The sequence below is a fragment of the Sphaeramia orbicularis genome, chromosome 13 (assembly GCF_902148855.1).
Source record: "Sphaeramia orbicularis chromosome 13, fSphaOr1.1, whole genome shotgun sequence".
NCBI classification, from domain to species: domain Eukaryota; kingdom Metazoa; phylum Chordata; class Actinopteri; order Kurtiformes; family Apogonidae; genus Sphaeramia; species Sphaeramia orbicularis.
Window position 1 is genome coordinate 51866478 of NC_043969.1, and position 22765 is coordinate 51889242.

Sequence of the window (22765 nt, forward strand, 5' to 3'; positions counted from 1 at the left end):
TTTATTTATTTATTTATTTCTGATCAGATCAGTTTTGATGTTGTGATCACTGTTGACTATAAACACTCTAAACACCAGATTGGCTTTAATGCTTCTCTCCTCTCCTGTTGTGTTGGTTCCTGTTGTCCGTCCTGCCTCCTGATTGGCTGTTCGGTGGGCCTGTCGGCTCCTATTGGCTGCAGACCCTATAAATACAGACCCGGTCCGGGTGGGGGTCAGTGTGAGGGGGGACTGGGGTCCAGGGTCCACAAAGATCTGCCTGTCGGGCACGGGTCAAACTCAGAACAGGATGGTTTTTATCAGAGTTTTATAGGAACGGACTGAAACACGTGGTTCGGTTCGGTTCGGGTTTATTTCTGGTTGGTTTTCTTGTTGAACTGGAACATGCGGCTCTTTTTCTTCTGGTGGATTTTACTTTTTCTCACCGGACTTGGATCATCCGAGGGCCTCGCGGATCCAAATCCTCCAGTCCAGTCCGTCCGGGTTCCGCTGGACCGGGTTCAGCTGGAGGGCCGGGCTGGGGGGCTTCCAGGGGCCAAGGCCGGGCGGAGGAGGCAGGACCCCGGCCGGCAGACCACCACCGGGACCGGGGGCCGACGGTTGGGCCGCCAGGAGGACACCTGTGACCGGGTGAGCAGAACGGGACGGGGTACAGTCTGTCGCAGGGATGCATCCCACCCCCCCCACCCCCCAACACAACACACACACACACATCACCACACACACACACACCACACACACACACACACACACCCACACACACACAAACCCCAAAACAAACAAAAAAACGACTTTAGTGCAGTTAGAGCCAGTGTGTGTTTATTTTAGACAAACTGAGTTTAAAATAGATCAAATAAGTAGAATCAAACCTGATTTAACCCTTAAAGACCCAAACGTCCCCCTTAACCTAAACCATCTCCTGATCTAAACTGTTTAAATTCCTGTTGATCCACTAATCCTATCAATCCATGTCAGTAATTGGTGTCAAATCAGTTCTTCGTCTTTCCTGGTCATCAGATATGACCATATTTGGACGTTCAGAGGGCTCTGTAGGTACCCATGGAAACACAGTCATCTTCTGTAACATTAATTCACCAGTAAAACCATGGTAGTTGTACAATGACAGTGGATGGACACACCTTCGTTTATGTTCAATGAGAAATTAAAATGAACAAAAAGGAATGAAAGCTGTAGAAAACCCCAAATAACATGAAAAATAAGCAAAAACTTCACCAAAGTTAAGTTAAAAAGGAATAAAATAACGCGAGAAGATGAATAAAAAGCCAAATTGATCAATAAAATGGACAAGAATGAATAACAATCCTCAACAAAATAATGATAAATAATGATTTCAAAAAATAAGGAAAAATATGAAATGGGCAACAAAATACAGAACTAGAGGCACCCGGAGAGCGCAGACCTGCGCTAAGGCAGATCAGTTATTCTTCCACACAGACAGACAAACAGACAAACAAACCAACGCCAGCAAAAATATAACCTCCTTGGCGGAAGGTAATGATCAAAAACAATAAAATACCAAGTAAAATTACATAAAAAACAAAAGAAACTAAATGAACAAAAGAAAGTTTTAAAACACCCATGGAGTTTTAATAAACGACAGTGGATGGACCCACTGGGATTATGGTCAGCACTAATCTGACCCAGACCACTTTAATATGTGGTCCTAAATCTGACCCAGACCACTGTCATATGTGGTCCTAGATCTGACCCAGACACATGTCATATGTGGTCCTAAATCTGACCCAGACCACTGTCAATATGTGGTCCTAAATCTGACCCAGACCACTTGTCATATGTGGTCCTAATCTGACCCCGACCACTGTCATATGTGGTCCTAAATCTGACCCAGACCACTTTTCATATGTGGTCCTAAATCTGACCCCAGACGACTGTCATATGTGGTCCTAAATCTGACCCAGACGACTGTCATATGTGGTCCTAAATCTGACCCAGACTACTGTCATATGTGGTCCTAATCTGACCAGACCACTGTCATATGTGGTCCTAAATCTGACCAGACGACTGTCATATGTGGTCCTAAATCTGACCCAGACTACTGTCATATGTGGTCCTAATCTGACCCAGACTACTGTCATATGTGGTCCCAAATCTGACCCAGACCACTGTCATATGTGGTCCTAAATCTGACCCAGACCACTTTTCATATGTTGGTCCTAAATCTGACCCAGACCACTTTCATATGTGGTCCTAAATCTGACACCAGACGGACTGTCATATGTGGTCCTAAATTCTGACCCAGACCACTTTTCATATGTGGTCCTAAATCTGACCCCGACCACTGTCATATGTGGTCCTAAATCTGACCCAGACCACTGTCATATGTGGTCCTAAATCTGACCAGACCACTGTCATATGTGGTCCTAAATCTGACCCAGACCACTTTTTCATATGTGGTCCTAATCTGACCCAGACCACTTTCATATGTGGTCCTACATCTGACCCAGACCTGATATTTTCCAATGTGACTTAACGTCCCAGTTGTTGGTGGGAGTGGAGAAAACCATATTTCCTTCTGTAAACACAGTGTGTGTCTGCGTGGTCTTGTATTCCATCAGGACCTCTTCAGTGCATGTGGGTCACTTCAGAACCTCTTCAGTGCATGTGGGTCACTTCAGAACCTCTTCAGTGCATGTGGGTCACTTCAGAACCTATTTAGTGCATGTGGGTCACTTCAGGACCTCTTTAGTGCATGTGGGTCACTTCAGGACCTCTTTAGTGCATGTGGGTCACTTCAGGACCTCTTTAGTGCATGTGGGTCACTTCAGGGTCACATTCAGTTCAGACTCAAAACTGATAGAAGTCACATTTACATGTAGAATATGAACCAACACACAACAAATCAGAATTATGCATTAAGACCTGCTGTGTGGGCGGAGCATTAGAGTGTGGCTCCTCCTTTTCCTCCATCCATCAGACGGTGGGACTTTCAGATTCTAGTGAAACCTCGTATGTCCAAATCCAACAGAACTGTGGGTCAGTGGGTTCAGGGGCTTAAAAGGACCCGTGTTTACAACAGTGTTTGGAGACTTTTACTGGAGGTTTAGTGTCTGCGAACAGGGAGCGTTTGTGTGTGAGATGAACTGGAAGTGGAAATATCAGCTGAAGTACAAGTACTTCAAATATGTACTAGGTACCATGTACTGTTGGATCTGCAGAAGGTTCTAAGTCAGGGGTCTCAAACGTGTGGCTTGGGGGCCAAATGTGTCCCACCAAAGGTTCCAGTCCGGCCCCTGGATGAATTTACAAAGTGTATAAATTCCACAGGTCCAGGCTGTGGAACTCATTTTAGTTCAGGTTCCACAAACAGGACCATCTGATCTACGTCAAATACAAAACAGCATAAAAATGTACAGAATATAATGACTAGGGCTGTGAGAAAATATCGGTTCTGCAGTTTATCGTGATATTTCATTTCACGATACTGTATCGATATTAAAAAGTAGTGTATTGATATTTTTAGGTATTTATCAAATGCAAATATCGCAGAGGTTAATTTTTGTTTTTTTTGGTTTTCCTTTTTGTTTATATTTTATTCATTTATTATTATTTAACACAGTTTTATTAATAATGGTTATTTGAAGCATCCTAAAAGCACTTTTTACCGTCTGAGAGGCAGATAGTAGTTCCTTTGGAGGGTGCATGCCAATCGCCAGTGGAGGGGCGTGGCCATCCTGATGACAGAGGGACAGCCCCACTGTGGTGGACTGTCCTGCATGTCCCCCTCATCTAAAGCACACTGAGGACATCTGTGGATGGATGGAAAGGGAAGTGACCAAAAATGGACATCAGTTCCAGACAGTGGATGTCCTCCATGAAGACATCTGCACCACTGGAGCAAGAAGAAGGAGGAGGAGAAGAAGAAGGAGGAGGAGGAGAAGAAGAAGAAGAAGAAGGAGGAGGAGGAGGAGAAGAAGAAGGAGAGGAGGAGGAGGAGGAGAAGAAGAAGAAGGAGGAGGAGGAGGAGAAGAAGAAGGAGGAGGAGAGGAGGAGAAGGAGAAGAAGAAGGAGAAGGAGAAGGAGAAGGAGAAGAAGAAGAAATAATGTTGAAACAAATTGTAGAAGTGATCAACCAGAACAGTGGAGTCATTCATTACTGAGTCGTTTTTTGAAACTTTTATTCCTGTTTCAGTTTTTTTTTTTTTTTTTTCTGTGCTCTTAAACTGATGAACAGACTATTCAGTTCAATTGTTGTTTTCAATAAATTTCTTACTCACACTTTTTGTCTCACTCCCATTTCTTCTTGTGTGTTTTGAAACTCTACTTCGAACCTTCTGCAGATCCAACAGTGGAAACTGTACATTCATGCAGTTTTTAAAGCTTTTCTATCGTTGATCAGGTGTGTGTTCACAGGCCGTACGGTGGGCTTCTTCTGCTTCTGCTGCGTCTCAGGTTCTTCCACCCTTTTTATCGTGTGTGATTTCTATTTATTCATTCATGAAGTAACAAACCTATTTTCATAGTGCACTGATCCAGACCACAGTTCAGTTGGATGTGGACCACAGAGCGGTGGGTCCTGTTTGGTCCAGGTGGGTTTCACAGCTGTTAGTGTTTGATCTGCCTGAACCAGTGTCAACACAGCCCCACTATAAAGACCTGAGCAATCAGCTGTGGAGGAATGTGTGAAATTCTCTGTGTGAGTGTGTGTTAGCGGCGCGAGTGTGAGTCTGACTGACAGTAAAGTGATAGATGGATGCAAACAGCACACGCACACACACACACACACACACACACACACACACACACACACTGTGAACTGAGCGCTCTGTAAACTCTGGGGCCACATTCAGACGGGGCTCTAATGCAGCTCTGGACACATTTCCATCATGTTAGTTTTCATTTTTGTCTAAATGCTTAGTTTTAGTTCAGCTTTAGTATTAATTTTAGTTCAGTCGTCTCTTTTCTCTTTCTCTGTCGTCGTTTTCAAATCAATCCCAGACAGGACTCTGCTGCTTTAGTCTCCATGTTTCCAGGTAGAGTGGGGACCAGAAGACGACTGGAAACCACAAGTGACGGACCCTTAAATATCATTTTGTGCTGCTAGCTAAAATTGTTTGAGGGATATAAATCGATTTCATCAAAATCTGACCTTGACAAAGATGAAAACGAAGGGAATTTTATCCATAATTTTTATCCGTTTTAGTTTGTAAACACACAATACAGTTTCAGTTAGTTATCGTTTTGTCCATCATTGAACGTTTTGATTTATTTCAGTGAATGAAAATGTTTTTCAGTTCTAGTTTTCGTCATTTCATTAGTTTTCGTTAACGATAATAACCTTGGTTCGTCCACACTCAGCTGATGTTTCCAGTGCAGACACCATCATATCCAAGGGTTTAAAAGGTGGAGAAAATTACAAAAAGCCCACATGAGTGATGTTGTTGTGCCTGAGAATGTCCGAATGATGCTCCACCTTCCACCCATAATAAAGCAGAAATTCCCAAACATGTTTTAAGCGCTTAAAGAGTCAACCTCCTCTGACAGAGATCCAGTAAAACTGCAGTTGTCCAATCGATGTCCAAAGACATGCACCTCAACGGCCTTTACCTGGAGTCAGGGTTCAGGGGTTAAAGGGTTAACTGGACCCTGTGAACAGGCTGTAGGTGTGAATGTGACACCAGACGGTTGTCCATGTGAACAGGTCAAACACCTCCATCCTCCTGCAGATCCCTCCACTCAGGTCAAACCAAATCAGTAACTGTAGATGATGAGTGATTCCAACCTGCACAGAGGTATGAAGGCAAGGCCCGTTTATTTATACAGCACTGGTCATGCACAGGGGAAGGCCAAGGGCTTCACAAAGGCCGAAAAAACAAATCACAGAAGGAAAAAGAAAACAAAATGCATTCAGAGAATAAAAGAAAGATATTAATTATATTAAAACCATTAAAAAAAAACCTAAATTAACTAAATTAACACTGAAATTAAAATATAGTAAAGCAAGACATTAAAATAAAATAAAAAAAGTGCATTTAAAAGACAAGATTGAAAAGAGTTTAGTCATAAACACATCCATGAGCAGCAGAACCACACCCAGATCAGGTCTGCTGAGATGGAATCCTGTCCTTACCTGTCCCTCTGTCCTAGACTTCCTCATACGTAGTTGTCAGTTTGATTCCTAGTTGGATCCATCTTCTGGTTCCAATATTGATCTTGTCCAACTCTTTAAACCTCTAGATGTTGAACTCGGCTCCATTTGACTTCACCTTCAACCACCAAATATTTCCTCCAAATCCCATCAAAGCTCTGATGCAGTTGGGTCCACTTCTATATCATACATATAAGAGTGAAATAGTGCCTTTAATCCGTCTGCAGCTCCATACAATGACCAAACATGACCTTTGACCTGAACTCATTTGAATATTATGGAGGAAAATCCAGTCCAATCCTTAGGTTGGACTTTTCAAATCTACAAGAACATGGTCCACCTCGGAGATTCTGTTGGTGTAAATCTGTTCAACACACTGTTTATCCATCACATATATCAGCAGAATAGAACCTATGAGGAGGGACAGATGTTCACTTTGAAGGACAACTGAGAAGGTTAAACACTGATGGAACATCCAAGTGATTTCATTTTCATTTTTTCATTTTATTTATTTATTTATTTAGACAGGGACCATGCACAGTATACATGAACCTTAAACAGGACAGATGGACCAGGTTCTAGCACTAGCGTTAATTTCTACCTGTCGTCCCTGTTCAGGCTGATGTTATCATAAAAAAAAAACAGACATTAATAAAAACTAAAACATACAAAAAACAGTAAAAACTGCATTTCTGTAACTCCATCTATATAAAATATTCATTCCCATCCAACCACTCACTCTTACTGGTCCACTGCAGTCCGTCACACACACTCTGAACATGTTTACACTGCATTACATTAAATCTGTTGGTGTCGGACTCTGCGTTGTTTTTTTTAAGGATGAGACCCGCATGTATAACTTTGGAGGCAGTCTCCGTTGTTTTTTCGGCTCCTGACAAAGTGGCTTAAAATAAAAACCTCTGGTCAGCGACCCCTGTAAAACATGGCCCTCCCCCGAAGAGATCTGTATGGAAGTAAATCTGTGTCATCAGATTTTGAATTATAAAAGACACTGAATTTGAAGCACTGATTGTTTTTGCACTGAAATTAAGTATCTGAATTTTTTTTGCACTGAATTTTTGCACCTGAATTGTTTGTCTCTGAATTCAACTATGTTCATAAATGTAGGATTAAAGAAATTCAGGTGCAAAAAATTCAGATACTTAATTTCAGTGCAAAAAAAAAAAAAAAAAAACAGTGCTAGAAATTCACTTGCTTTTATAATTCAAAATCTGAAGACACAGATTTACTTCCATAGCTCTGGAACAAAAGGGATAATACATTAAATTAATAAAATAAAATACAGCATACCTGACAAAAGTGGCATGGAACACAAAAACCTCTGGTCAGCGACCCCCGTAAAACAAGCTCCTACACAAACCAAATGATACAGAAATGTGTTTCAGCGCATCATAAGCACCTCAAACAGTTTGAACTAACTAGTTCATGTAAAAATTAATTTAGGAGAAGCTAAACCAAAAATGTTCCGACTGCAGGGCTGCTTACCTCTGCCAAAGGGAAAAGGTAAAGGCGCCAAAACTCTAGTTCTAGCGGGCAGTGTCACACTGTTGGGGAACAGAGTCAAATTAAAAGTTCCACATACTGACTCGGACACCCATAAAGTCAGGTATTAACCAAAAGAAATGAAAATAAAATGAACAGATTTTGTGTAATTATTACAAACAATACACAATATCATCTCCATACACACAATGCTGTGAAATAATTGACCCTGTTACAGATCTACAGGTTTGGTTTGAGAGCAGCTGTTTTTTCACCATGTGGGAGAATGTGTGAGAGTTTGGAACTGTTAGTAGTTCTGTTAGTCATGTGATCCACACTGTAAGCCCGGACTTTGTATTTACTAAAATACTTTAATTACAATGCACTTAAATGATGTCAGTTTTATTCCACTATAAAATGTTCAGTATATTCTACTAATTTGTAGACAGAGTCGAAAGTATGAAAAAGTTTCAGCTGAATGGATTTAAATCACTCAGTTTTAGTCATGACCACACCTTTTTATCTGTGCATTGCATGTGGGTATTGGGCCTGTTGTTAAAAATGTGTTGTTTTCTGTGCAGGGGTTCGGGGGTGTGCTGTGGTGTTCATTTGGACTGAGTGTGTATATGTCAGTGTTTATTGGCCTTTTGGGTTTGTTTTTGTATTTTGTAGAGCTGCACCATCAGTCAGAACCATAGACCCAACAATGGATTTACTGTTCACCTATGAGTGTTTCTATTTTAATAGATCTGTACGCTTTGCTAAATTAAAAGCACTTCCTGCACTGGCAAATTACACTGAGTTAACCCCCTGTCTAACTTCCATCCATGCTACAATATATTAAGTAGAATAATTATATAAAGCAGTTTATATTGCAAAAGATTTTAATTTAAATCAACTTGGAATTGAGTTCAATGAACTAATGATATTAAGTTAATGATTATACAAAGCAATTAACATTGCAACAAATTTTAAGTTAAATTAACTTGGCATTTAGTGTGTTGGACTTAAAATAGCAATTCCATTCAAATCAAGCATTTAAGTTTAATGCACTCAAGTTTTCATTACTCATTACTTACATTTTTTAAGGCAACGTGTTACCTCAGATTTTTTAAGTGAACTCAACTTATCCGCTCTTACAGTGCACTGTCACATGGCCACACAGAAGAACGCTGAATTTGCAAATGCTGTTTTGTGCCTCGGAAATAATTGCGCGGTGATAGAACACTTGTCTTTTCTTGTCATGAATTTTGAGAGAATATTTCTACAATGACTCTAGAGGCTTAAGGGCAGATTTACAAGCCTGCCACTAACTGGGCAGACCGTCCAGAACATGTGGAACTATCGGTGCATTTAGATCAGGGGTCTCAAACATGCGGTCCGGGGACCAAATGCGTCCCACCAAAGGTTCCAATCCGGCCCCTGGGATGAATTTACAAAGTGTAAAAAATTCCACAGTCCAGGCTGTGGAACTCATTTTAGTTCCAGTTCCACATACAGACCAATCTGATCTACAGTCAAATAAGAACAGCAGAAGAACCGACAAAAAAATAATAACTCCATATTTTGTTCTGGGTTTGATGTGAAAAAAATATTACGTTATAATAATGACAACTTCAAATGTTTGTCTTTGTTTTAGTGCAAAACATAACATTAAATTCTGAAAATATTTACATTTACAAACTATCCTGTAACAATAAAATGTGAATAACCTGAAGAAATATGAACAACCTGAAATATCTAAAGAAAATTCAGCCCAGTTTGAACTCTTTTCTTCCTGTTCCTCAGTGTTTAGTGTCTTTGTAGATCTGATCCAGAATGCACATGGACTAATGAGAAGTGGAGGCAGAAGGTTGTTAAAATTGCACTGATTTTTCTGAAGAAATTTCAGTTTTTTCAGGTTATTCACATCTTTTTTGTTTGGATAGTTTATAAAAGTAAGTAGTTTTATAATTTAATGGGGGTTTTTTTGCACTAAAACAAAGACAAAAATTGTCAGTTGTCATTATTTCTAGGTTCTTCTGTTCTTTGACTGGTCCGGTCCACTGCAGATCAAATTGGGCTGAATGGGACCTGAAAGAACATGAGTTTGAGAACCCTGCTTTAGATCCATGTTTGACGCTTCAGGGGACAGTGAGTTTCTGATAGATCTGAAATGAGCACAGTTGCATTTGATTGTATGTCATTTTTACTGTTCCTTTTAAAGCTTACATTTGGGTCAAGTGTAACACCTAAATATTTAAATTCAGTTACATTCTTAATTTTTTGTCCTTCTATCAGGATGTGAGAAAAATAAACATGTCTGATTTACTCTGTTTGTTGTTCTTCTGATCAGAAGGATTAGTGTCTTTAACGGAACTCCTTTCCAGTTGAGTCAGTCACGTCCGTATGAATCCAACAGAGTTCAGACTTAGTTTTACAGACATGACCAGGATAAAGGATCCGTTTGGAGGTGATGGATCTGACTGTTTTACTGCAGGAACTGAGTCATTAATTTGAACACGCTGGGTCCAAATGGTCTGGAGGCGTCCATCTTTACGTCCACTCTTACAGTTCCTTTACTGCAGGTTCGTTGTGCAGTTTACTGTTGGTGCTGTACAGCTGTTGGTTCAGTCCTGTCATGTATGAATGCATATGATACATGTGACGTCACAGGGAATGAAAGTGTGTTCAAGTCGTCACTTTGGGACTGAAGTGTGTGGGGAATGCCTTATGTCCACATCAGGTCCCCACAAACATACAAAGATAAGTGTGTGTGTGGTGTGTGTGTGGGTGTGTGTGATCTTACCTGAGATGGTCCATGAGCCAAGAACACCTGAGAGGACTGGCACTTATGTCAATAGAGGACGACATCAGGAAGTCGTTGAACATGGAAGGTTTGGTCACTGCTTTTGTGCGAGCTAAAGTCCGCAAACGTTTCTAAAACTCTTAATTTTGATGGTTCTTTAACAGCAATCTTTGTTGTACCATGTTGTCAAAGATAGTGTACGTTATTTCACTGTTTTAATACATCTGTTAACACATATATTGTGTTGTTCAAGAAAAAAGCACTTTGTTCCAAAAAGTCTTGGCATGTATAGTTCTTTTTATTATTATTAATAATAATAATATAATAATAATATAATAATAATGTTTTACCATGTTTTGACTTGTTAACAAAAATAAACATAATATAACCAAATTGTGCCATTCCCATCAACAGTGCCTAATTGAAGACACTGTGTCCTTTACTACACTCTAGTGGATACTCTGTGTAGCGTAATACAGAGTAATTCATGACTCATTAAATGCACCAGAAAACAGAAAATCACATCTGGATTTTATTTTTTCGGTGATTTGACCACCACATCTTCGCGTATTAGGGGCCTCACTTTACTTTCTTGCCTAGGGCCCCCAGATAGGAAACAGCCCTGCGTGTGTGTGTGTGGTGTGTGTGTGTGTGTGTGGGTGTGAGTCAGTAAACAGAGCAGATTTAAAGGGTTAACAACAGGATGTTTGGAAGAGAGTGTGAAAAGAGGAAAGAGGTGTTTTCTGCTTCAAAGTGACTGTTGAGGACTCACGCTGAGGCTGAAGGACCAACGTGTTTCCAATGAGGGCGGAGTCTGAGAACACTGAATGCGAGCGTATCTAGGGATGCAACGATTACCGGTATAACGATAAACGGCGGTAAAATTGCAGATGGTTAGCATTACTGTTTAAATTCTAATTATCATGATAACTGTGTTTGATTACCGCACTTTTCCGGAGAAAACGCCTACGTAAAGATCTGCTTTTGTGCCAAATATTTGAGTATAGTTTTTTTTTTTTTTTTTTGCAATATATTTTATTGATTTCACAAACAACAAACAATGAACAACACAGCACAGATACAGCCAAACCACAAAAGAAAACAACGATTCACAGACATAAACTGCACATATAGCTTATATACATTTACACTGGGGTGATACAAAGGAGGAGATAAAGAGTAAAAATATTCTATGACTTATTAGTGAAGACAAATACGGCCGCCCTTTCTTCAACAAGTCAGCGGTGTCGTCGGGAAGGTAATTCAGGAAGGGATGCCAGACATTATAAAACAAGTTGTCATTGCCCTTCAGTGTAGCGCTGAGGCGCTCCACAGGAAAGACCTTAAAGATTTCCTTCACCACTGTGTTACAGATGGAGGTTTAGCTTTAATCCACTGAAACAAACACATCTCCTTGCCAGAAGTAAAAGTTTAGGTTAGTTTATTTCAGACACAGACATAATACAAAACATATGAAACATTAATAATAATAATAATAATAATAAAATAATAATAATATAAATAATAATCAATACACACAAAAAATCAAACAATAGAAAAAAAAAAAAAAAATATAATATAAACAATACACAAAAAATCAAATAGAAAAAAAAAAAAAAAAGAACTGATGTGCCTGAAAGGGTCAGTGTTAGTTTGCCCATCCATACAAGCTGTGCAGCAGACAGTGAGGGCTGCCCCCCCCCCAAGTACTCCCAGGAGAAACCAGACAGGCTCCTGCTGAACTGTTTTTTGGAAGACTGAGCTGAGCTCCCTAGTGATGTTTTTCCAATATCTGGCTATCATGGGACGCTGCCAAACACAGTGGTAGTATGTCCCTACTCGTTTTTACACTTTCCACACAGGGAGGAGATCTGGGGATTTATTTTGTTTAGAAGGTGAGGGGTACATTGAGTATAGTTTTAATTTATTACAATTTTACTTTTATATACCTAATATTTGGAACCAATATTCACTTTTAACACACAGGTGTCAAACATGTGGCCCGGGGCCCAAATCCGGCCCACCAAAGGGTCCAGTCCGGCCCCTGGGATGAATTTGTGAAATGCAAAAATTACACTGAAGATATTAACGATCCTTTTAGTTCAGGTTCCACATTCAGACCAATTCAATCTCAAGTGGGCAGGACCAGTAAATGCTGTCATAAAAACATATAAATAATGTCAACTCCAAATTTTCTCTATTTACACATGTATTGACACTAAAACATAGTATAATTTCACAAACATGTGAATAACCTGAAGAAATAAGAACAACCTGAAATGTTGTAAGAGAAGTCAGTACAATTTTAACAATATCTGTCTGTTAATGATGTTTTTGTGTTTGTAGATCCACTGTGATCTGTAAGTTCTAATGTACATGTGGAAATGATAAACTGAGGCAGAATAGTGTTCAAATTACACTGATTTTTTCCAGTTTGTTCATGTTCTTCACATCTTTTTGAAAGGATAGTTTGGAGATGTAAACCTGTTCATAGTGTAAATTTACTTTTTTCACTCTAAAACAGAGAGAAAAGTTTGGAGTTCGCATTATTTATATTATTATGTTTTTATTTTACTGGTTCGGCCCACTGCAGATCAAATTTAGCTGAATGTGGAACTGAACTAACATGAGTTTGACAGCCCTGATTTTAAAGTCTTTGAAAAGGTTCGTTAAGCATCTGTGTGTTATTTATGCAATAAATTATCTACATTTTCAAATCGGATTTTATCATTTTTTGTGTATGTGTTTTTTGTCCTTTTATGTTTTTAGTGGGTGAAAGTGAAAAAATAACAGACAGATGATATACATGAAGTTGTGCTGAAAAAACAGATCCTAAACATGGGTATAGTAAACATTTGTTTATATAGTATATAAAGGCCAAATCAAAAGGACTGAAAAACAGACAAAATAGGCTCAGACCACGAAGGGTTAATATTTGAATGTTTCTGACACAGAAGGGACATTGTGCCGATTATTTTATTTGGTTGTTTTTTTTAAATATAACTTGGTTAAATTATTTCAGTGTGTGTGTTAGTACTTTTTGAACATTTTGAGCATAATTTCAATAATATCGTGATAATAATGATATCCGTTTTAATTTTGGTCACAATAACCGTGATATGAAATTTTCATCTGCTTCCATCCCTGATCGTATCCGTCAGTGGAAAACAAACGGTTCTGTCATAAAGGACAGCAGAACGGCTCTGGTCTGTGATGCAGGTGTGTGTTCTACAGGTGGAGTCTGATTTATCCTTTGTATGTGTGTGTTTCGGAGCTCCGCAGTCGTCTGAAAACCGTTCCAAACACACCCCAGAGCCTCGGCGTCCATCTGGGTCACAGCTTTCATCAGAAAACAGACGGGAAAATGTTTTTTTTTTTTTTTTTTTTTTTTTTTTTAGTTTTAGTGGATTCACAGCTGCCTTCATTCACACTGAAAGTAAAAAGTATGGCATCAGCTGACGTTCTGAGCCATGTCCCCTCTGTTCTTTAAAAGGCCTTTAACTCTGAATAATCAAAGCCTGTTTCTTCATCCTCCTCCTCTGACACTAGAACACTAGGCAGCCTGTTCACGGTTCATCTACAGACATGAAACACTCAAACATCAAAGACAATTCAGCAAATAAACATAAAATAATTCAGCGATTCATTTAAAGACACCAACAGTTTATCTGAAGTGGACTGTCTCATGTCTGCAGTATTTTACTTTAAATATTATTTAGAACATAAAGGTCTGACGTTAGGGTTAGGGTGTCACTAGTCTCTTTTCCATGGTCCATCTGAGCTAAACTGTCCCATATTTATATTAATGTGTTCCAAACACAAGTGTGTAATGTCGGTTTGTCCATTCAATCCCTGCTGTGCTGATGAGTTTCTTTCTTCTGGTAGATGTCAGTGTCAGTCCTTCCAGAAACATGAACATAAATCTGTGTTGTTTTGAATCTAGAATGCTGGTTCCTCCTCTATCGCCTCCTAAATTCTAAACTGATGTGCTTTCCTGCTGTGTCCACACATACACACACATGTTTGGGTTCAACTCTTCTTCTTCTCTTGTTCTAACATCCATCCACATCTGTTTGTTTTGGTCATGTGACTCCAGTTGGACTCAAAGGTCTTTCCATGACAGTTTTGGGTCACATACCAATTTAACTACGAAAAAACACCTCGAACAACAACAACAACTATTCAGAGAAAAACAAGAGTTTGGGTGAAATTGTTGTTTTTCCATTAGACAAATTTTTATGCACAAGTTACATTCACCATATTTGAGGATCAATGGAAAAGAGACTAATGTCCACTGTGGACTGAGCTTTGAAGACTGGACTTTAGCTGCAGTCGTTTTGAGGACAGAAGTGTCCATATTTGGATCAGAGGACCAGACTACACCGGACACAGTCATGTTGAGCTTGAACAGGACATTTTATGTGATTATGTAACATGAGACACAGATAGCACTGGTGCCTCACACAGAAGGTCCTGGGTTCAATTCCAACACCATCGATGGATGTTTGAGGCATGTTCTCTTCGTGTCTGTGTGGGTTCTCTTGGGGTACTCTGGCTCCTCCCACCATCCAAACACATGCACTGATAGGTTAATGGGTTCTAAAATGTCCACAGGTGTGAATGTGAGAGTGATTGTTTCTCTCTATATGTTCAGCTGTGAGACGTAACCATATGAAAATTTCATATCACGGTTATTGTGACCTAAATTATCACGGTTATCATTATTATCGCAGTATTGTTGAGATTGTGCTCAAAATGTTCAAAAAGTACTGATACACACACTGAAATAATTTAACCAAGTTGTATTCTGAAAAAAAAAAACAACAAAAACCAAATAAAATAATCGGCACAATGTCCCTTCTGTGTCAGAAACATTCAGATATTAACCCTTAGTGGTCTGAGCCATTTTTGTCTGTTTTTCAGTCCTTTTGATTTGGCCTTTATATACTATATAAACAAATGTTTACTATCACATGTTTGGGATCTGTTTTTTCAGCACAACTTCATCTATATCATCTGTCTGTTATTTTTTCACTTTAACCTACTATAAAAGCATAAAAGGACAAAAAACACAAAGAAATATATAAAATCCGACTTGAAAATGTATATAATTTATTGCATAAATAACACACAGATGTTTAATGAACCTTTTCAAAGACTTTAAAAGTGAATATTGGTTCCAAGTATTAGGTATAGAAAATTAAAGTTGTAATAAATTAAAACTATACTCAAATATTTGACATAAAAGCAGATCTTTACATAGGTGTTTTCTCCTGAAAAGTGTGGTAATCAAACACAGTTATCATGATAATTAGAATTTAAACGGTAATACTAACCGTCTGTGATTTTACCGCGGTTTATCGTTATACCGGTAATCGTTACATCCCTAGCTCAGCCCTGAGATGAACTGGAGACAGCTGGGATAGGCTCCGCCCCCGTGACCCTAGTGAGGATAAAGCAGGTTCAGAAAATGAACGAATGAATGAATGTAGCATGAGAACGGTAATATGAACTTTGTATAATGTGTAAATTTGTGAATTAGCACTGGGGGGGACGTGGCCTAGAGGGTTGGAGAGTTGGCTTGTGACTGAAGTGTCACCAGTTCGATTCCAACAAAAATTTGTTAACTGATGTGTCCTTAAGCAAGGCACTTAACCCCCTGTTTGTTCACCAGGTGCCTGCTATGGTAAGCCCACTGCTCCGAGTCTGCAGCGTGCAGGGCTCAAAATTAACTTTGACCTAGGATGTGACCTAGTGAGCACTGTGCTCCTAACCCTAAAAAGTTAGGAGCACTGTGCCTAACCCTAAAAAGTTAGGAGCACTGTGCTCCTAACCCTAAAAAGTTAGGAGCACTGTGCTCCAACCCTAAAAAGTTAGGAGCACTGTGCTCCTAACCCTAAAAAGTTAGGAGCACAGGCTAAAATCTAGGCGCACCACTATTATATAAAAAATTGGAGAACAAGCAAAACTCTTGGCCATACCAAGTAATATTCCTATATGTATTTAAGCAATGTTAACAACCTAGAATAAAGTATTTGAATAGAGTATGAAGAAAAAGCTTACATTGACACAGGTGCAAAACAATTGTCAGTGTGTGGTATATACTTTGGGTTTGTAGAAGAAAGACGAATCTTTTGAAACAGAAGCCATCAAAAATAACCGAAATAGCGCTTCATCTTCCCTGTTTACACAAACAACGCCCACAGGCTCGCAGAAACTTTTGACGAATCATGTACCGTCTGGATACCGCTTGTTGTTTATTCATTAGCCCTCGATTCGCTGGTTACGGTCAGCTGATCGTGTAGCAGTGATTCGAACATGATCATCTGACTTGCAGGATACATTACGTCATGGGAAAATACTTGGAACAACGCCAGCGCTACTAACCGGTTTGGCGGGAGATTGTTTCAAACGTCGGTGGAGTTATTGATCCCTTTGTTTATGCCGCCTGCGCACGCGAGGGGGCGGGGACTAGATTTTCCGCTTCAGTCAGCGGGGCGTGGAGCTTGTTTATTTTCAGCTGACGAGTTACTTCTGCAGCCATTATTCTAGGCGCACGTATTCATTTTCGCTCATTTTTTATTGGCGCACCGTGCGATCGTAATCTCACAACAGTCGCACTACCGAAATTCTCAGGCGCATGCGATCGTAATTCAGTCGCAGTCACGAGCCCTGAGTGTGTGTTCCTGCATGTTCTACAGACGGGTTAAAAGCAGAGGCTGAATTTCAGTGTTTGGTAAAATGACTGTTTACTGACAATAAAGGATTAATTAATTAATCTAAAAATATCTGATCTCATTAGCAGACCGATCATATAATACATACAAGACCATTTAAATATAAAATGAATGCTAGCATTAGCTAATGTAGCTCAGTTACACTAACAGTCATGTGTTGAATAAGAGTACTCAGTAAACTTTATGATTAAAATAGACAAGGTTCCAATAGTTTTGGATTTTTCTTTCTAGTTTAGTTTTATTTAGTTTTGACTTTTTTTTCTCTAATTCAGTTCGTTTTAATTAGTTTTTAGAGAGGTTTGCTAGTGTATATTAGTTATCCTTATTTTCTAAATGCTTAGTTTTAGTGTTAATTTTAGTTTTGTTGTCTCTTTTCTCTTCTTCTCTGTCGTATTCAAATAAATCCCAGACAGGACTCTGCTGCTTTCTCCCAACTTTAGTCTCCATGTTTCCAGGTAGAGTGGGGACCAGAAGACGCTGGAAACCACAGGTGAACACAAGTGACGGACCAAAAGTGTCATACGGTGCCGCTAGCTAAAATTGCTTGAGCGAAAAAATGGATTTTATATCAATCCGACATTGACAAAGACGAAAACTTAGGGAATTTGATCCATAATTTTTATCGGTTTTAGTTAGTTTTGTAAACACAATACAGTTTCAGTTATGGTTTTTTTCTTTTAATTATAGTTTTATTTATTTCAGTTAACGAAAATGTTTTTACAATTCTAGTTTTCGTCATTTCGTTAGTTTTCATTAACGATAATAACCTTGAATAGAGAACAGCTGTCATCAGATAAATACATTTATTTATACAGAACTCACATTAACACACCTGGAAATCATTTAAACACATGAGATTAGTTTGAAAAATCAGCTGAGTTTTCATAAAAGAAATACAAACTGTAGAGAAGACAGTGTTGTACTTGTGTGTGCATGTGGTTGTACACACAGGTTGTTTAACAGTGCTTCCTGGGTGGGGTGGGGGGGTCTACTGAACAGTGTTGTATGAAACCCTTGTTTAACAGATCGTGTGTGTGTGTTGTGGTGTGTGTGTGTGTGTGAGACTCTGCTTCCTCACTGATGACGTCATGTCCATAGGTCTGACTATGGGAGGATGTAAACGGACAGTCACAGCAGCTCCAATGACAGCGTGAATTAACAAAACACAACAAGTGTGTGTGTGTGTCTGAGTGTGTGTGTGTGTGTGACTGGGGCCTCCTGGTTCTTCTTCTGCTACAATACACCCAGTACAGTGTGAGTAATGCTTAAATCCCTTGGACAGAGGACATGTCCACACTCAGACACATCCTCTGGACGTCCTTTAAATCCATCAGTAGATTAACAGCAGCTGCTCAGTTCTGAATTATTGACTTTATTAACAGTTACTCAGTATTTTGGTTTATTGTGTTGACCTTTTTAACTTTGGTCACATCATATGGAGTAGATGTTATAGTCCAGAGGTCTGAAACAAGTTCACCTGATGTTAAAAAAAGTCGGACGGATGGACGGAGGGACAGACGGATGGATGGTTGATGGATGATACGTCAAATAATACGACAAATAATACATCAAATAATACAACAAATAATAGGTCAAATAATACGTCAAGTAATATGTCAGTGGCTCAAATGCAAACGACAAATTCAGATGATGTGAAAATTTCAATTAAACTTCAAAGAAAAGAAAGATGCACATTGAAATCTACCAAATATCCATTCAGTAGAAGTGAAGGTTTGTGCTTTAGATTCGTTGGATCTGCATTTGGTCTGACTGTAAAGATAAACGAGGAGAAACCTGAGTCTGTGAACGTTAAGAGTCCAGATAAACAAAGTTGAGCTGAATTCAGAGCCGTAATAAAGCAAAATAAAGTGTCTGTTTTCAAACTGTGGTGACCTTTCCATAATGAGTTCATGCTGCATTTCTGTGTCTTTCAGTCCTAATGTTTGTGGAGACAAGTGTTGTGTTGGATGGACTCTGTCACCCAGAACCAGGAGATGCACCAAAGGTGAGTCCAGACCAGCTGTGAAGGCTGACCTCAGATCAGCTGATGGTTAGAACTGACCTCAGATGACCTGACGTTCAGGCTGACCTCAGACCAGGTTCAGGGAATCTTAGTACCAGTATCAGTACTTGTATATTTCTGGCTGTGTTCAGGTTCTGTGGGTCAGTACCTGATAGAACCATCCTGCAAATGATCGCAACATTCACGTCTTTACTCTTTCATCACAAATCGGTGCAGTGTTGGTTCTGAGGTAGGTTCTGGTTCTGTAACAGCTGACTGAGTCCACATGAGGTTCTGGTTCTGGTTCTGTGTGGACCGGTCCATATGCGGAGGTGGGTCTTTCTGATCCGTTGTGGTTCCCAGTCTGTTTGTTTAACTCACATGGAGCTGATCCAGCTTCATCCAGACTGAGCAGGTTCACTGCACATCTGAAACTAAAGCGTGAACACACAGAACCATGTGGTCCGCTTCAGATCATGGTTTCAGACACTGCGTCTGTGGAACCAGCAGTTGACCCTTGTTTTCATTCCCAATCACGAGGCAAAGGTCAGACAGATGATCCGGTCTGGACCAGTCACCGGTTCTGATGAGATTAAAGGTTTAAAGCATCAGTGAAAACGGCCCCAGAGGAGGTGAGGACAGATTAGACCAGGGTGTCCAACCCTGGTCCAGGACCTGCGGTGTCCAACCCTGGTCCCTCCGAGCCACTGTCCTGCATGTTCTAGAAGTTTCCTCCTCCAGTCCACCTGAAGATCGTCTTCTGCAGAGTTTCATGAAAAGGCTGATTGTTTGAACCAGGTGTTGGAAGAAGGAAACATCTGAAACATGCAGGACAGTAGATCTGGAGGATCAGGGTTGGACACTCCTGGACTAGAGGATCTAGAACAGAACTGATAAAAGGATCTCGAACGGAACTGATAAAAGGATCTAGAATGGAACTGATAAAAGGATCTAGAACGGAACTGATAAAAGGATCTAGAATGGAACTGATAAAAGGATCTAGAATGGAACTGATAAAAGGATCTAAACAGAACTGATAAAAGGATCTAGAATGGAACTGATAAAAGGATCTAGAACAGAACTGATAAAAGGATCTAGAACAGAACTGATGAAAGGATCTAGAACGGAACTGATAAAAGGATCTAGAACGGAACTGATAAAAGGATCTAGAACGGAATGATAAAGGATCTAGAACGGAACTGATAAAAGGATCTAGAACAGAACTGATAAAATCTAGAACAGAACTGATGAAAGGATCTAGAATGGAACTGAGGACTGAAGGAACAGAATCCTTCATAAACTCCCTCAGATTGTCGTGGTCTTTGACTCAGACGTTCAGTTCCACATTTATTAGTGATTTGTGATTTGACTTAAAGCTGCAGGAGGCTTTCATCACCAGTTTTTCATCCGGTCTGTCCATCCTCAGTCATATCCTCAGTATCATGAATCCGTTAGTCTTTCTGCATCGTGTTTGTTTCATCCATATAACATATGTTGCCGCTGCCAGGCAGATGAGCGAACCTCCACTTCCCACAATGCACGTCGCAACAAAATTCCTCAGATGCCCAGTCACCTACCAGCTGTGTCTGTAAAACATGGTTTGTTTCTGGTGGATGGAACTAAAACTGTTCACTGTGAGGGAAGAGATTCAGCTGAGGGATGACAGACAGACGAACGGACCAATGACACTGAGGATGGACAGATCTGAGGACAAACTGGGGACAAAAGTCTCAAGGTGTGTGTGTGTGTCTAAGAGTGTGTGTGTGTGTGTATGTGGTGTGTGTGTGTCTGTAGGGTGTGGTGTGTCTGTCTGTCTGTAGGGTGTGTGTGTGTCTGTGTGTCTGTAGGGTGTGGGTGTGTGTCTGTAGGGTGTGTGTGTGTGTGTGTGTGTCTGTAGGGTGTGTGTGTGTGTGTGTCTGTAGGGTGTGTGTGTGTGTGTGTCTGTCTGTCTGTAGGGTGTGTGTGTGTGTCTGTAGGGTGTGTGTGTGTGTGTGTGTCTAAGAGTGTGTGTGTGTGTATGGGTGTGTGTGTGTCTGTAGGGTGTGTGTGTCTGTCTGTCTGTAGGGTGTGTGTGTGTCTGTAGGGTATGTGTGTGTGTGTGTCTGTGTCTGTGTGCATGTGTGTGCATGCGTGTATGTGTGTGTGTATGTGTGTCTAAAAGTGTGTGTGTGTGTATGTATGTGTGTGTGTCTGTAGGGTGTGTGTGTGTGTGTGTGTGTGTGTCTGTAGGGTGTGTGTGTGTGTGTGTGTGTGTCTGTAGGGTGTGTGTGTGGGTGTCTGTAGGGTGTGTGTGTCTGTAGGTGTGGGTGTGTGTCTGTAGGGTGTGTGTGTGTGTGTGTGTGTGTGTCTGTAGGGTGTGTGTGTCTGTAGGGTGTTTGTGTGTGTGTGTGTGTGTGTGTCCAGAGGAGCTGAAACCTACAGTTCTCTGTTTAAATGGTGTCATTCAGTTCAGGGATTAGACTCAGTCCTGCAGAGAGCACAAACTCGTGAACGGAAACGGATTTAGCCGCTTATAGGCCCAGAACGCCACACCACACACACACACACACACACACACCACACACCCACTGTTGTTTGGTGTCATTGTCTTGACAGAGTCTGGAAACACACAAACCAACCTTTCAGAGCCGCCCTGAACACTGGACCTGTTCACAGTTGTGTTTTTGTGCAAATGTTTGAAAAGTGGGTCAAAGAAAATGCAAATCAGTGAGTTTTGAATGCATCTGATCAGCTGGGTGGGTTTAAGTGGAGCTGCACAGACTATTCAGCCATTAAATGAAATCACCTACAACTGATGAATTCATCAGTTTGAAGAAAAGGCCAACGTTTCCAATTCCAGTTTTTAAAAAGTGACCTTTTTCCTCATCTTTGAGGTCCGGTCCGGTCCGGTCTGGTCCTGGTTAGGTTATGAGACAGACAGATAAGGTGGGGGGGGCATTGTCTTGAGTCTCCTGAATTTTGCAGAAATGTGTCAAACTGTTCCTGCATGGACTCGTTCACAGTTCCTGTTCTAATGTTCTTGTCTCTTTTCTGCCACAACACATTCCTGTTCAGTCTAAACTGAAAATTCTGAAACTTAGAGCTGCCAAAGTTCAGCTGCACATCAAAAAGGCAATGTTTATGCCTTTTTAAAAAATTATTAATGCCTTATATGTTTGATACTCACATGAAATACTAAGTTGAAAGTAATTAATTTTATTTATTTTTATTTGTATTTACAATTGCCTCTCTGAAAATGTTTCTAGTCAAGAAAATACATTTTGTTGCGTATGAACCATATGAATGTAACAAATAAAACTGTTACTTATAAAAAAAATAATAAAAAGGAAACCAACTGGTCCTTCATTATTAAGTGAAATTCCTTATTTCCTCTGGTGTATTTATAATTGCTCTTTGACCAAGCAAAAATAAGTTTTATCCGATTACTCAATTAATTGAAGGAATTTTCAGTAGAATACTCAAGTACTAAATATTCGATAGCTGCAGCCCTAATTGGTTGCTTTAAAAATTGCTTTAAAAATCGCCAGAATGTTCCATTTTTACCTCAATTTTTCAAAAGGGCCCCCCCCCCCCCCCCGCTTGGTCACTTCGCTCCCTCTTACTAATTT

At 40.0% G+C, this 22765-nt stretch overlaps 1 long non-coding RNA gene across 1 annotated transcript in view; it reads left to right on the forward strand.

Moving 5' to 3' along the window:
- The first annotated feature begins 558 nt into the window (after window positions 1-558).
- The window catches only part of LOC115432055 (uncharacterized), a 22448-nt gene continuing 241 nt past the window's right edge, over window positions 559-22765 (forward strand). The window contains exons 1-2 of the long non-coding RNA XR_003937159.1: window positions 559-630; window positions 19090-19160. This is a non-coding gene — a long non-coding RNA (uncharacterized LOC115432055). The remainder of the gene's footprint in view (window positions 631-19089; window positions 19161-22765) is intronic.